This window comes from Cavia porcellus, unplaced genomic scaffold (genome assembly GCF_034190915.1).
Source record: "Cavia porcellus strain 051 isolate PalLab524CR breed Dunkin Hartley unplaced genomic scaffold, mCavPor4.1 scaffold_13, whole genome shotgun sequence".
Taxonomy (NCBI): Eukaryota; Metazoa; Chordata; class Mammalia; order Rodentia; family Caviidae; genus Cavia; species Cavia porcellus.
In genome coordinates this window covers 13,547,883-13,562,284 of record NW_026947496.1, presented here as the reverse complement: position 1 = coordinate 13,562,284, position 14,402 = coordinate 13,547,883, and the positions used below count along the sequence as shown (strand labels likewise).

The following is a 14,402-nucleotide window of genomic DNA, read 5'->3' as shown; positions in this document are numbered from 1 at the left end:
GCTATCATGATCCTCGAGTCAGTTGCTGGGGGGAAAGTATCAGAATCCTGCAAATTTATACCTCTAGGTTTGGAAACAGGATGGGCTTAAAATCCTGCTCTCTCCACTTCCTCACTCTAACATGTTGGCCAGGTCACCTGTCTCTGTAAAGTGATGAGAAAGACCTGCTGCCTCCAGAAACAAACTAATGAGAGAATCAAGTGAGATGGACCCAGGCACTAAGACACAGGCTACAGTCTTAGTCATGCAGAAGGCTGAGACAGGAAGACTGCTTGAGCCCAGGATTCTGAGACCAGCCTGGGCAACAGAGTGAAACCCTAACCCAAAAGAGGAAAAAAATGAAATCAACACCCCCAGTATAATCTCACTAATATGAGCCATTACTTTCCAGATTAGAGACATGGCAATGCACAGAAATGTGACCAGAAGATTGTCCTTCCCATCTGATTACAGATGGAAGACAAGTGACTCAACTAGGATGTATGAAACAGAATCCTCAAATCTTTCATATTATTAAACTACTTTTAAAATTGTAATGAGAATGTCTTATTGAGTCCCTTTCAAAAGGATAGTTTATTTCCCCCTATATAAGATATTACACCTAGTAACATTTTAATAATGCTATACCCCCCAAAATAAAATAAGCACCAAAAGAAAAAGTCCCAAACAGTCATTAAGTTGGTTGATTATGGCCAGTGATGAATTAGGCCAATGAGGAACGAGGGAAATAAAGTAAAAAGGTCCAGACCAGAGTCCCCAAATAAGATTGTAAAATAAGCTCCAGCTGTATTTCCAGCCACACCATCCCCAGCACAGCGACACATTCATGTCGGCAGTAACACCCAAAACTCCTCACCTAGAGCGTCTCCTAACTCTCTTCCAAAGAATCTCAACAGCCCACAAACCTGGGTGTGATACGACTTGTTTATCTTGTTTGCTCTGCTTGTCTAACCTCAGAATCTTTCCTATCTCTGTCCCCAGCATTAAATATTATTCCAGTGAAAGAATGCTGGGAAGAAGTTCGTAGGTCTCTATTTCTTGCTTCTTGTGTTGAAGGTTGTCTGTTTGTGAACCAACAACCTCAATTATCACATAGTATCAGAAGGGAAGACAAGCCCTCCTGGCTTTGGACTACCCTGATTCCAGTTGCAAGCAAGTAAAAGGATTTTTAAAATATCTGCTTGCATCTATCTCAGGAATGCCTTTGAGGATTTACTGTTCCATAGAACGATAAGCCTCAAGTACAGACATGATGATGTATGTTCAATAATAGCACAGCTAAGTTGAAAAGCTTTCTTTCCAGAATATTTTAGCATGAAGTAATTTATTTGATGCTTAAAAGAAGTTTGTATGATCCTATTATATGTGTAAGATGTGATTTATGATGCATATTTTGCTTATGATGAGAATCAGGCTCAGAGGGATTATGGCTTGCTCCGTTTCATGGTCACACACAGAAGGACATGTTCTGACTCCCAATCAAGTGCACACCTGTCTGATCACAGTTGTCTTTTGGTGTCAGATACAGCACATGAATAAAGCATGAAACTGATCACCATAGAGGAGTCAAGAACCAAAGGTCCTTGTCCTGCATTAAACTGGCAGATGTTTCTATAGTTGGTTAATAAAATGTGGCCTAAAGCCACCTCCTTAGGCAGTGAACTGTAACCTAAATGAACATGTAAACAAACCGCAAATTAAAGAGTGTATTCTTACAAGAATACACTCTCAGCCAATCACAGCCGTCAAGCTCCAGCCAATCACAGCCTGCCAATTGTCAGATCACGTCCATACAAGGAAAATGCCTTCTCATACCAGGACCATGTAAGGTAAAGGCTAACTGTAATCACTCGGGTTGTTTCCAATTGAAATAGGTGAAGGTATCTGTCTTAGATATTATTGCCCCCATTTCATGCTGGCCTTCCACAACCCCGCGTGATCCCTCTGTTCTGCCAACCTGGTCTCTTCATGAAGCCACTCGTTCCACAATGACTTTGACCCCTGAATCCTGGGGGTCACCATCCTGGTGTGCAATGTTCTCATAAACATTCATACTCTGCCTGGTAGGGCCAAATCCAAATCCAGTTAAAATTATTTTGGCCATTCTAGGACTCAGTGTTTTCCCTCTCCTTGAACTTTTTCCTAAAGTAATTGTGGGCAGAACCTGTCCCATTTCTTCAAAAGGCTGTATTCAGGGACTTTGATGAAAGGCCATATCTTATATTTTGTTTCGTTCACAGTATTGGTCACATACTATGCACTTAATAAGTACTTGACTGAGAGACTGTTTCTAGACTAATCTCCTGTATTATGAAAGATCCCAGAAAGCAAACATAAGTGTTTCATATGCTTATTCTTCAATAAATCTTGTTTTATACTATTTTGTTGGAAGATAGTGAATGAACTCGTCTCCTTTTTGCATCCTGTTTTTTGACATCTTTCAGACAAAAAAAAAAAAAAATTATCAATTTTAAGTTACACTGTTCTTCCTTTTTACCCTGTCAGTAAAACTTTAACTGTTTTTATTTCTTGGACCAAACGTAAAACCTGAACTTGGAGATTCCAGTTAACTGTAGGAATTCTTAATAACCAAATTAAGGGTTCTTTATCCAGGAATAAGAAAAAAACATCGAAAACACACAGAAGAAACCTGCACCTTCCTTAGCGATGTTTAATTCCTAGAGCTCTGCCCCCTTGGCTGCAGTGGGAACCCTGGTGCCCTTATTCCCTGAGTCCGCTGGCGAACACGCAGGGTTAAGTCTACCAGGACCCGGGATATTTCCACCTGCCTTTCCGTGTAGCATAACTATACATGATTTTAAAGATCTTAACTCACCTCACCGCCCTGCCCCCCAGAACTAATCTATATGCTAATTTGCACTTGATAATGCCGCCCCACAATATGGTAATTCCTATAATGTTTTCCAGGGAGAGGGAGAAAGAAAAAGAGAAATTGAGCGTGGGCTCCATCAAGGAAGCCCGCGCATTGCCCAGACCCTCCGCAGAAAGAGCCAGGGAGAAACCTGGCTTTGCCAACCTCGAGCCCAGAAGGAAACCGATCTGGAGAGGCAGGGAGGGCTCTCTGAGGCCGCACTACTGTGCAGCGATGCTCAGAGGCAAGAGGCAGCGAACTGCAGCTTCCTCCTGGAGAATGGAGCTCCAGCGGCCTGCAGGGCCAGGCTCTGGCGACGCCGGCTGCGCTCAGCAGGGCACCCGAGGACGCCAGGTCTCAGCTTGCACGCGGGTCCTTCCCCGCTCGCCTGTTTTCCTACAAGTACTCGCCTTTGCTATTAAGATATCAAATGCAAAAGTGACAACAAGCGAGTCCTAATTAAACAGGAGCAGCATGCGCCCTCGAAGGAGCAGCCTGAACCCAACTTAGAGGAGCCTGGGACCGGAAAGGGCTTTGAAATCAGCTGGGTTTCCTGCTCTGCGTTTCTTGTGTGTATTTAAAGGGCCCCGCGATGCAAAGGGCTCCCAGTGCTGTCGGCCGCGGACCAAGCTCTGGATTCACTGACACAGAAAAGGGAAACCGCCCCTGAATCCTGTGACCAGGATCCAATGGTAATTGGCCTCCGAGATCACTCACGGCAATCAGGGGAAGTAATATGTTTCTGAATAATTATGAATAATTAGGCACATTTATGAATAATTACACTGATAATAACTATCTAACTCATTCCATTTTAAATTCAGTCATTATAGATCGGGGAGTCCTTGCCTCCATCCTGCTCACCGCCTCCTCGGGCGGCCAATGCAACAGTGAAGGTGGGAGTCCCTCTCCAGGACAGCGCTGGACTCACCTTGGGGACCAAGGGACATCCCGGGGCCCTAGGGTGGGGCTGCACATCCCCCTGACTGACTGGAAAGGACTCCAGACAGCACAGCACGGCACGGGGGCCATGAGGAGACAATTTCCCTAAGACACTGGAGTTTCGACATCTAGTGTCTCATTTATCAATATGTAAATGACTCAAAGCTGGCCTAGGACTCATGGTGAGGAGAAGCCATTGTTCCCACGGATTATGGTAAAGAATACTAAATTGTAACTGCAATTTTTTTCTTAGAGTCTTCTTGACCGAATACTAGGCTGCTCAGACAATCAGAAGTCTCCATTTGAACAAGGAATCTTAGTGTCACCAAAAAAAGGGGTCCTCGGACTTTAAACAACATGTGTCCTTTCCTTACTGCCCTGGCATCCTCCTGTTTTCTTGTTTCTCTTTATTCTTCCTTTTCCCTTTTTCTCTCCCCACCTCTCTCCCCCATCCTGTGCCTACTTCTCTATAAATCTCACGGCTCTTTCTGTTCTAATCCTAACAACATCAATCATAAAAGTAAGTTTATATATTTTCCTGACGCTGAAAGTAATATCTGTTAATTCAGAAATTTGGATGAAAGGGAGGAGGAATGAAGAATTTTAAAAATCAATCATCTCAGCCTTTGAGAGCGCCAACGTTACATTAATATTTTAAAGTGGTTCTTTTCGGTATATAGCATTAATACCTTACAGTTTATAAACAAAGTCTTTCATACAGAAGTAACCATATCAGAACTCTGTCTTAGACCCAGCCCAGGACCTGAAATAGTATGGTGCACCCTTTGTGGAGATCTGACACAAACAGCACCCCACTGAGTTTCTGAAGTAGTCATTTCTGGATGATTACAGTGGATCCCACACATCAGAACTGCCCAGGGATTTTGGGGGGGGATGAGACTAGATCTTCCTAGACACCATCAGTGTTTCATTCTGGTAGATCCGGAGTAAGGATCAACATGGGATAGGAATGGAACAGCAGATTATGCAGGACTGGGTCTTCCCTGCCAAGAATCCTAGACCTTATTGAGAAGCAATGTGGTCTTTGAGCAGATGAATGACACGGCCAGATGGACACAGGAGCAAGATGACTTCGGTGCAGTGATCAGAACGAACTGAGTGATCATGAGACAGCACAGTGGGCAGTGAGGAGAGGGAGGAACATGGATCCATCACCTACTGCAGTGACCCTGAATATCTCGCCAGCAAGTTACAACTGCGTGAAGTGAGAAAGCATAGTAGGGAAACGACGAAACAGATCACTGTGAAAACCATGTGTGACGGAATTAATGAAGGACCGTGCGTGTCGGCTGTGAGAGCTAAAAATCAGAGCTTTGTGATTTGGATAAAAATACAGAGAAGCAATAGCTATACTTGGGTGATTAAAGAAGCATGTGCGTTGATAATGGGGGCAGCCACGATGAACTCACTTGCTAAGAAAGAGTGACCCAAAAATAAGGTCACTCATTAAAAAACATTTCTGAAATGATCATTTGGGTTTACTTTTAATGAAAATAAAGTGTTGCTTCTTTTCTTCTGAGTATTTCTATATAATGCAGTGCAGTAGCACCAGAGACTAAGACCCTGAGATGTCGGCCTATCCTGAGGTCCCCAACAGAGAAAGGATCTTGGGGGAGACGTTTCCCATCACCCTATCACCTGCTTCCTCTATGACCAGAAGAGAGGTCATCAAACAAACCCATGACTCTATTTCCCCAGGGAAGCGGGGGCCAGAAAATGCAATGTACCTCTTCCCACAAGTTCTCCTTCTTGTCACGCTGGGATATCTACAGTCCTTTCATTAGAAAATTCTAAGTAGATCTGATGTCAGTTTCCATGTCCCAGCAAAATCTCCCATGGATTTCGGGAGAGTTGACTTCCAGAGGGAGAATTTACTACCAAACCTTTGGAATAAAACCTTAGGCTGCTCCTAGACTATCTTAATCTAAGAGCTTCAAGAACCAAGTGTTTTTACTTAAAGTATATAAACAAGCTAATTTTTTGTCACTTTTTTTTTTTTGGTACCGGAGATCAAACTTGACCTTGTACTTGCCAGAAAGGCACTTATGCATCAGTCTACCAGTCTTTTGTTTGGTAGCTTGTTTTTGTTTTCCTGTAAGGCACAGAGCTAATGCTAGTCTAAAAAAAAGAGTTCAAAGAGCAAGAGGAAATTCTGGAAGAATTTTTCAATAGATTTCATTGTGTCTCAATTCGAGTATCTTTTTCTTGGCGGAATAAATGGAAGAGACCAAGAAATATGTCTTGATATTATAAAGCCATTAAAATCATGGTTATAGAGATTATTTAGCAACACAGGAAAATGCTTATCGAAAAAGGCAATCTATGGAAGTTAATATTCACTCTGATTGCAACTGTAATTTTAAAGCACAACAGTGAGAATTGGGAGGAGGCATTAGCAGTGTTCTGTTGGATTCACGATAATGCATTTTCCTTTCATTATTTTATACCTTTTTAGAGCATGTTCGTATCTGTTGTTAAACGTGCCCTGGTCAAAGAACCAGAAACTGAGAAGGAGGAGAAAAACCTCGAAAGGGGAAAGGTCTTGCCCATGGTCATCCTGTCAATCAGTTCAAAGAGCTCAATGTAGAGCGTATAATTAGAGAGGAGAATCCCATGCTCCCTTGATCCAACCATGAGAAAAATGCAGCCTCACCAGGCCAGAAGCTGGTTTCCCAACTCTTCACCTTGGATAGCAGCCCCCAATGTGGAGAGCAGAAATGTGGGAGCTTTCTGAGGCCAAAAGCAGAGCTTTTCCTTCTTCCCTGGGAAAAGGGACCACGCCCAGTGCCCGCACTGCCACCCCACACAGGACTGTTTCCAGAGGAGCCCGAGGAGAGGGTTTCAGGGAGCCTCAAGGTGTTGGGGTAATGATTCTGCTGTCTCTCCAACCACCTCCACCTTCCTCGCTACCAGAGATACCTCAGTGATTGATGCGATGCGAGAGACACTTTGAAATTCTGAGATAGGATGGGGCTGCCAGAGAGGAGAGGAAAAGAGAACCAGAGGGACAAGGAAGGAGACAGGAGGGGTGGGTGCTCCCGAAGCACTGAGAACATTAGGACACGTCAGGGCTGGCGAAGGAGGCATGGAGTTAATGACGATAAACACTTCATCTCTGTGCAGATATGTGCATTTTACCTAATGGTCTCAAGCATCCGTAAGTGGAGAAAGGCTCAGAGTAAATCATAGGAACAGGCCCGAGATGGGAACCCCTTAGGAATGGGATCTGAATTTTTAATGGCTGCCAGAATTTCACACATCAAATTACAATAAGCAGAATGATATTTTAAGCAGCTCAGTACTTAAAGGTTTCTACTTTTGGTTATTTTTTTTTCCTGTGCCAGTGGGAGCTTTGCAGAGGACTTACTCATTTGGACATTTCTGGTTATGGGTTCAGAAACAAACAAGAAAGGCTTTCAACCTGAAAACTGTTTGACTGGCAAACATTCAGAAATGCCCAGGTCCCCATTTTCCAGCTTCGATCCTCTATTCCAGGTGTCTTTACTATGGAGGACAATGCAAGGGAAATTAAAAATACAAATGGACAATGGCCAGACCACTTATAAAATAAAACTGCAATCCACAGGCCACAGCACCCAGCCTAAGAAACCAGGTCCCTGATCTATAGTAGCCAACCTAGCAAGCCAGCCTACCACCTAGCTACAAGTCAGGCTCATAGGAAATTAGATTGTTACTTGTAGCAACAGGGCCAGGAAATCAAGCAATGACTTCTATACAATGACTTGTATAAAACTCATCCCAAAAAGTCTAAAGCTTGATTAATAGCTAACATATTGCTCACTTCCAGCTTTGAACCAACCAAAGAAAGCCAAGAATGCACTTCATACAGAATGCACCTGACTTAGCCGATCCAAAGTACTACAGGCAAATACTAAGGACGGGGCAATTCACAAACAACCAACATTTGTTTCTCACAGTTTTAGTGGCTGGGGAGGCCCACGAGGAAGGCACCAGCAAATCTGGCATCTGGTGAGGGCTTGCTGTTGCTTCAAAGATGACATCCTGCAGAGGCAGAAGGTCAGGGTCACTCCCTTCGACCTAAGGACACTAATCCCGTCCATGAAGGTCCATCCTCATGACTTAGGCACATGACTCAACCTAACCTGAAGAGATGTGACCCTGATCCCCAACAAACTACCAATCAAATAACTTTAGCAGGCTAATGAGGCACCTGTATCCCCAGCACTCTGAGAGCCTGAGGCAGAAGGACAGCAAGTTCCAGCCCAGTTCTGACAACTTGGGGACTTTGAGATCCTGTCTCAAAATTTAAAAAATAACAAAAGGGAGCTAGGGATGTAGCTCACTGTAGAAGTTTTGGGTTCCATCCCCAATACCACAAAAAGAAGAGAGGGGAGGAAAGAAGAGAGGGAAGGGGGAAAGTAGCATTTTGTAAATGCCAGCTCTGTTTCAAAAGCCAAAGTATTACAAAGAAAATTTAAGTATCAGCCCATTTTCCCCATCATGTATTACAGTTACCTTAAACATCATTTACTGTTAATTGATAGTTGTATTCACTACTCAGAATTTACTTTAATCATAATTTCTCCTCACTATATATCTGTTGGTTTGCTCCATGACATAAAGAATATAGGAAATTTAAAATTATCCAGCACAGTTAGGTATTTGATTATTTGACTATTCCAGTAGACCAAAGGTCAATATATGTGGTGTATATAAATGAACAATTTGGAAGAATCAGAATACACTATAATATAGATATTGTTCAAGCCACACTATCCAAAATATAATTTTCCTTGGATAATGAAAGGTAATTGAGAATTTTCCAATGCCTTATTTTCATCATTTTAAATATCACTTATGATAGGGATTTTTTTCCCTTTTCTGTGATGAAGGTTTCCAGATGGAAATTTTCAAATTTTGCATAGAAACAATAGTAAAAACAATAATGAACATGACATTAAGTAACTGTATGAGCACCAACTACATGCTAACCACACAACCCATTTTCTCCTCACACTCAGCCTCACACTCTGCTTTGAATCTTTTTCACACTTGCTGGGATTTTCAGAGACTAGGAAAGCTGCTCCAGTCATGTTGCTAGTGAAAAGTGGACTTAGGAATTTGCACCCTAACCGATGGATCCCCGGGCTCTTTCAGTAAAACTTTGTGAAGTTCGTGACTTTTCATGGCAGTATTCAACATGCAAAGAACTAAGAAAAGCGAAAAGAAATACTGTACTAACACGCAATTAGAAAAAAATAGCCCATTTACAAAAGAAAAATCTCAAGACTCAAACTTGGTAAGAAAAAATTTTCAAATAAAAAAACAGCTAAAAGAAAATCAAGTTATAATTCAAACAATGTTAAAGAAAATATTCTCTCTATAAAAGGCCTTGCAAATACATCAGTCTATTTTCAACTGACATAGAATGCATAATCTAATTTTCTATTATTATAAAATTGTAGATGAAGAAATAGTACACACACTTCAAGTTTATATTTCCAGTGGAACAGCTCAATTTCATTTTATCATTACTTTTATCTTCCTATCTCCAGAGAGTAGTGGAAAAAGATGGATTAAATGTGATGGAATCTGCAGAAGCTTGAGTAATGCCAAATAAAATATCTATGTGTTACTGTTGTTTTAATTGTGTGGCATCTTACAGACTTTAGTCTCCACCAGAATGATCAATCTGTCACTTAAATTATTTGACTATTGATTAATCTCCAGCAATGTGTTGACATAAGTCTTACTGTAAAAAGAAAACCTACTCCCCTGTCTCCTGCCACTGGGATTCTGAGTCTCCTGTCTTTGCCTTTTTGCATGATTAATGTTGGTCTGAAGCTAAGGAATCAATAAACATTTTCTGAGACAGAGATATCTACATCCCTAAAGAGGACTGCCTATTTAGTTTCACGCTCCGTCTACAAAATACATTACCCTTTGCAGTGGAAGGGTCAGGTTTCACAGCTTGATGAGAATCAGGAAGTTTGTTCTGCTTCCTTGGTCTTTTCAATGTGCAAAGCCTAACACTAGGACTATACCATCTGGTGGCCAGGAGGAGTAACTACACTTATCCCTGGAATACACCAAGTTAAACATAGAAAGAAAAAGAAAACTCTTTTTTGAATGCTACTGATAGGATACTGACATGCTTCTTCTTTTTCTTTCTTCTCCTCCTTTTCCTCATCTTATTCCACCTCCTTTTTCCAGTGCTAGGAATTGAACCTAGGACTTTGTAGCTCCTAGAGAAGAAATGCTCTACCACTGAGCTACAGCACCCAACCCAATATTGTCTTCTCAAGAGAATGAAAGTACAAGAAAATCCTCTCTCTCTCCCTCTCCCTCTCTCTCTCTCTCTCTCTCTCTCTCTCTCTCTCTCTCTCTCTCTCTCCCTCTCCCTCTCCCTGTCTCTTTCTCTCTCTCTCCATCTCTCCCTCTGTCTCTCTCCCTCCCTCTGTCTCACACACATGCATGCACACACACACACACATACAATCACACATATACACATATTGCACAGAATTCTTCACCCAGTGCTTAGAAATCCACCCTATTCCAAGAGACAGCATTTACTGTCTGAGACTGAGAAAGACTTTATCTTCTCAGGCCATGCAGGTTTGTTCTTCTGCCTCCCTGTGGGAAAACACTTGCAGTATATGAACACAGCTGCGTCCAATATACAAAATCCAGAAATGAGAATGGAAATCTCCAAGCAGTAGATATGGAAGAGACACCAGGGAAGTTTTACAGAATTCTCACTTCCTGCTCATCATCACACAGAGCTGTCAAGAGTAAAGACATGGCTTCAGCGTTTGTCAATTTTAGGTCTGCTTATAAATTATTTTATCCAAATAAAACAAATACAATAATTGGGATGCCAGGTTAAGAATTTTAGGCTGACCGTTTTTCCTTATTTCTCTGCATGTTCAACCAAACTTCTCTATGCCATGGAGACAAAGTGGTCCACCCTGAGTAATAGCTGACACAAAAAAACCACTGTCACTCTCTGCGTAGCTCCAGACCAGGGAGGTTGTGGGACAGGGGGCTCTACGCGTGGCTGAGCCCTTTGTCTGTAGAAATAGGATTCTTGTTGTGATTCTGTTCTCTTGAGTTGGGGCTGATTCACAAAATAAAGCCAGTCAAGGGGAACATAATCTGATAAACCTGGAAATGACTGCAGCTCATTCAGGCCTGAGTGAGGTCCCCACAGGGACACTGTCAACACATCAGATCTAAGCTTAAGAGTTCCGAGACAAGGGTATCTGTCCTTGGTCCCCAGTTTCCAGAGGAAGGACAGGAAGACTTGATTTTTATAAAGAGGATGCCAGGTGAGCTCTGGCTTTCATGCAGCAGAGATTCCAAAATCAGCCCGTTTCTGGGGCTATTTGTGGTACAAATCTTCAGAGAGAATTCTCTCCATGCCTGGAAAGGATAAAAAATTAGCAGTCCAACCATGTCATGGAACCAACCAGGGACATTATTTAATACATCTAATTACATGAGAATAATTTCATTAGCACCAGCTTTCATTTGAATATGCTGCAAATGGTCAAAAGAAATTTATGTCTCCTTCCTGGAACACGTCCAGAGTGAGAGAGAGCTCATGGCTGGAGATTCACTCTAAGGGACAATCACAAGGTATCAAATTGTGAGCTCCTTGAGCATATGGAGCAAATGGACAGCGCTTCTTGAATTTTGAACTATTGCAGAGAAACATTTAGTTAGCTTATGCATAAGGCAACTCGCTAGTGGAAGGGCCTGAGACAGAGACAGGTGACTAGCTATACTGATAAAAATAAGAATAGACAGTGAACAAGGACCATGGACAAAGAATGAATTTCCTCAAGCAGCATGGAACTGAACGGAGATGCGGCCACTCCTGATTAAGTTCTTGAATTTCAAAGGAATTATAATGCAAATTAACTGCTTCTTACCATAAACAGTTACATGCCAAAGAATGAGACAAATGCCTGAGCCCCAGTTGGTCATTTTAAATCCACAGAGCCACCTGTGCTTGGTTACCACAGACTAACTGAACAATTCCCCAGCTCTGTTCATCTATAATGAGCCCAAATCAGGATGTCACGAAGCCACGCCATTCAGGACCTCTCCTGGAAAACCAGGAGCTGTTCTCCTCCGTGCCAATAAAAACTCTCTTCTCCTCTTCCTTTGTTTCACGATTTCATTCCTTGACTTTGGAGAACCACGAGCCCCAGGACACATGATGTCACTGAGTATTTACAAAATATTCTTGCCAGCAGTAGGTGAGTGTCAGGAAAGACCTATGTGCACCTGAACAGGGACCATGTAAGAAACAGGCCACCCCGCAGGGGCCAGGTGACAGAGGATCCCTGGGGCCTCATTAAACATCCCACTCCCCCACGGAGGAGACCACCACGCTGTCACTAGGAGCAGAGGCTTCAGTGCCCTGCTCTGGATGGACTTTGGATAAAGTGTGACAAGGGCAAAACACAGCCGTCCGTTCTCCCTTCCTTCCTTCCTTCCTTCCCTCCTTCCACCCGTTCTCTCTCCCTTCATGCTCTCCCCCCTCTCTTCTTCTGCCCTCTTTCCATTCCCTTACTCCTCTCTCTCTGCTCCCTCTTTTCCTCCCCCTCTCCCTCCTCCTCCTCATTTCCTCTTCTTCCTTCTCTCTCTCTTTCTCTCTTTCTTTTCCTCCCTATTCCTCTTCATTTCTTCCACTTTCAACACCACCGATAAACAGTCAGGAAGGAATCCCACCACCTGGTAACAAAAGCATTCTGACTTTAATTTTAGCCCAATCACGACTCTGGATCTTTAGCCAAGTGCTATTTACAACCGTAGTATCCCTTGATGCCTCAAAAATGAATCCATGAAAATGTCAAAATATAGTCAGTACAGCATCTCCTTGTTAGCCCAGGAGGTTGGCGTTAACATCATGCTTGTGAACTTTGTACGACTTGGCCAAACTGCTGTCTGCCTCTCCAGACCCCAACTATGACCAGTGCCCCTCTATTTTATTTCTCTCCTGCCCCAACTTAACTGTACCCAGTGGCGCTGAAGCACCCTTATGTTGGAATCAGCAGGAAGAGGACTGCTTTACAGCTGAAAGCAGGCCACCAGTAAGGGCTCATTGACACCTGCAGCTTTAGAGAAAAAAGGAGAGCCTTGGCCAGCTTCAAAAATATCAAGAATCCAAAATGACAAAGGCTACCTCTCCTCCCCTGGCCCCACTCCCACCCCTTGCTCCACCAGGAATAGATAATATTTTATCCAGATTGAAAGAGAGAGAGAGAGAGAAAAGCGTTCCCCAGAAAAAAACCCAGAGGGGGGCAGAAATGGACTGGCTCAGCCCTTCCTGCCTCATCAGTCTCCTGCTGCTGTGAGCGCGGTCCTCCAACACTACCTCTGGTGGAGCAGGAGAGAGCTGCAGGTGAAAGGTTACCTACATTTATAATGTCAGGCACCCGGCCTGCCAGGTAAAAGGTAAATGGTAATTTTATCATTAGCATTCCTGACCCCGTGGCCGCCCCATATCTCACAGGAAGCGGCAGGAACACTCACCTGTCAGGATGCTAACGCTTAAAGGTCAATGCGCACAGAAAGCTTCCAGAGCTCACGACTGAATTGCTGACACCTTTTATTATTGCCGCTTAAATAAATGATTCAAGGGGCAAGACAAGGAAAGACTGGCTTAATATAGAGATTTACATGACAGATTCTTGGGGATTTCATTCCTAAATAACAACAAAAACTTGCTGTGTTTGCATATAAGGAGCAAGCAAAGCTTTGGAAATTTACAAAACTTCCTGGACTTGAGGATTTTCAATATTCCTAGAAAATAAACTATCAGTTTTAAATGTAATTTTCTAGGGAAGTCTCCCCCTCCTTTTGCTTACTACCCCTAAAGATAATTTCTGAATATTAAGAGAGTTTTCATGGCATCATAAGAAAATTACTCAATTTGAAAACAGAGATCATTAGAGATGGGAAAGATTCTCCATTTTTTCCAATTAAAATCATAAAGAAAATGTGGTATTAAAAGTGGGTAGGGCAGTTCCTCAGATGATTAGAGCTACAGCAGGTCGAGCGAGCCCACGTCTAAGTAGACATTCACGAGAATTGAAGGCAGGGATTTAAACAAAAACTCATAAATCCGTGCTGCTAGCAGGATTAATCACAACTGAATGAATGCACTATTCACACCAGAAAGCACCCGAGGGTACGTCAGCGGATGCATGGATAAACAATGGAATACAATTCTGCCTGAAAAAAAAGGAAATTCTGGCCCATACTATTCCATGGAAGAATGTTAAGGAAATTGTGAAAAGGGACATAAGCCAGACTATAAGACCATCTACAGGAACACAGTAGAGTAACAGTTACCTAGGGCGGGAGATTCAGGAGACGCGGTTTGTGGATATGTAACTCTATCTCAGGCTAACAAACTACCTCAAAACTGATTGGAGCGCTGGATGTGTGACTCTCCACCAAGAGCCATTAAATTATGAACCTTTCTCAGCAGAACTGTATCAATCATAATTCCACAAAGCTGCTGTTTTTTTTAAGTAAGCATGATTTCTTTGAGTAAAAATGGTAATGT

At 42.7% G+C, this 14,402-nt stretch overlaps 1 long non-coding RNA gene across 3 annotated transcripts in view; it reads right to left on the bottom strand.

The window, feature by feature from the left end:
- LOC134478492 (uncharacterized) overlaps positions 1-9,831 on the bottom strand; it is a 95,963-nt gene extending 86,132 nt beyond the window's left edge. For 2 of the 3 annotated variants that reach the window (XR_010051130.1, XR_010051131.1), the window contains exon 1: positions 7,772-9,740. This is a non-coding gene — a long non-coding RNA (uncharacterized LOC134478492). The other variant, XR_010051132.1, reaches the window with a different exon arrangement.
- Between the last annotated feature and the right edge of the window lie 4,571 nt (positions 9,832-14,402).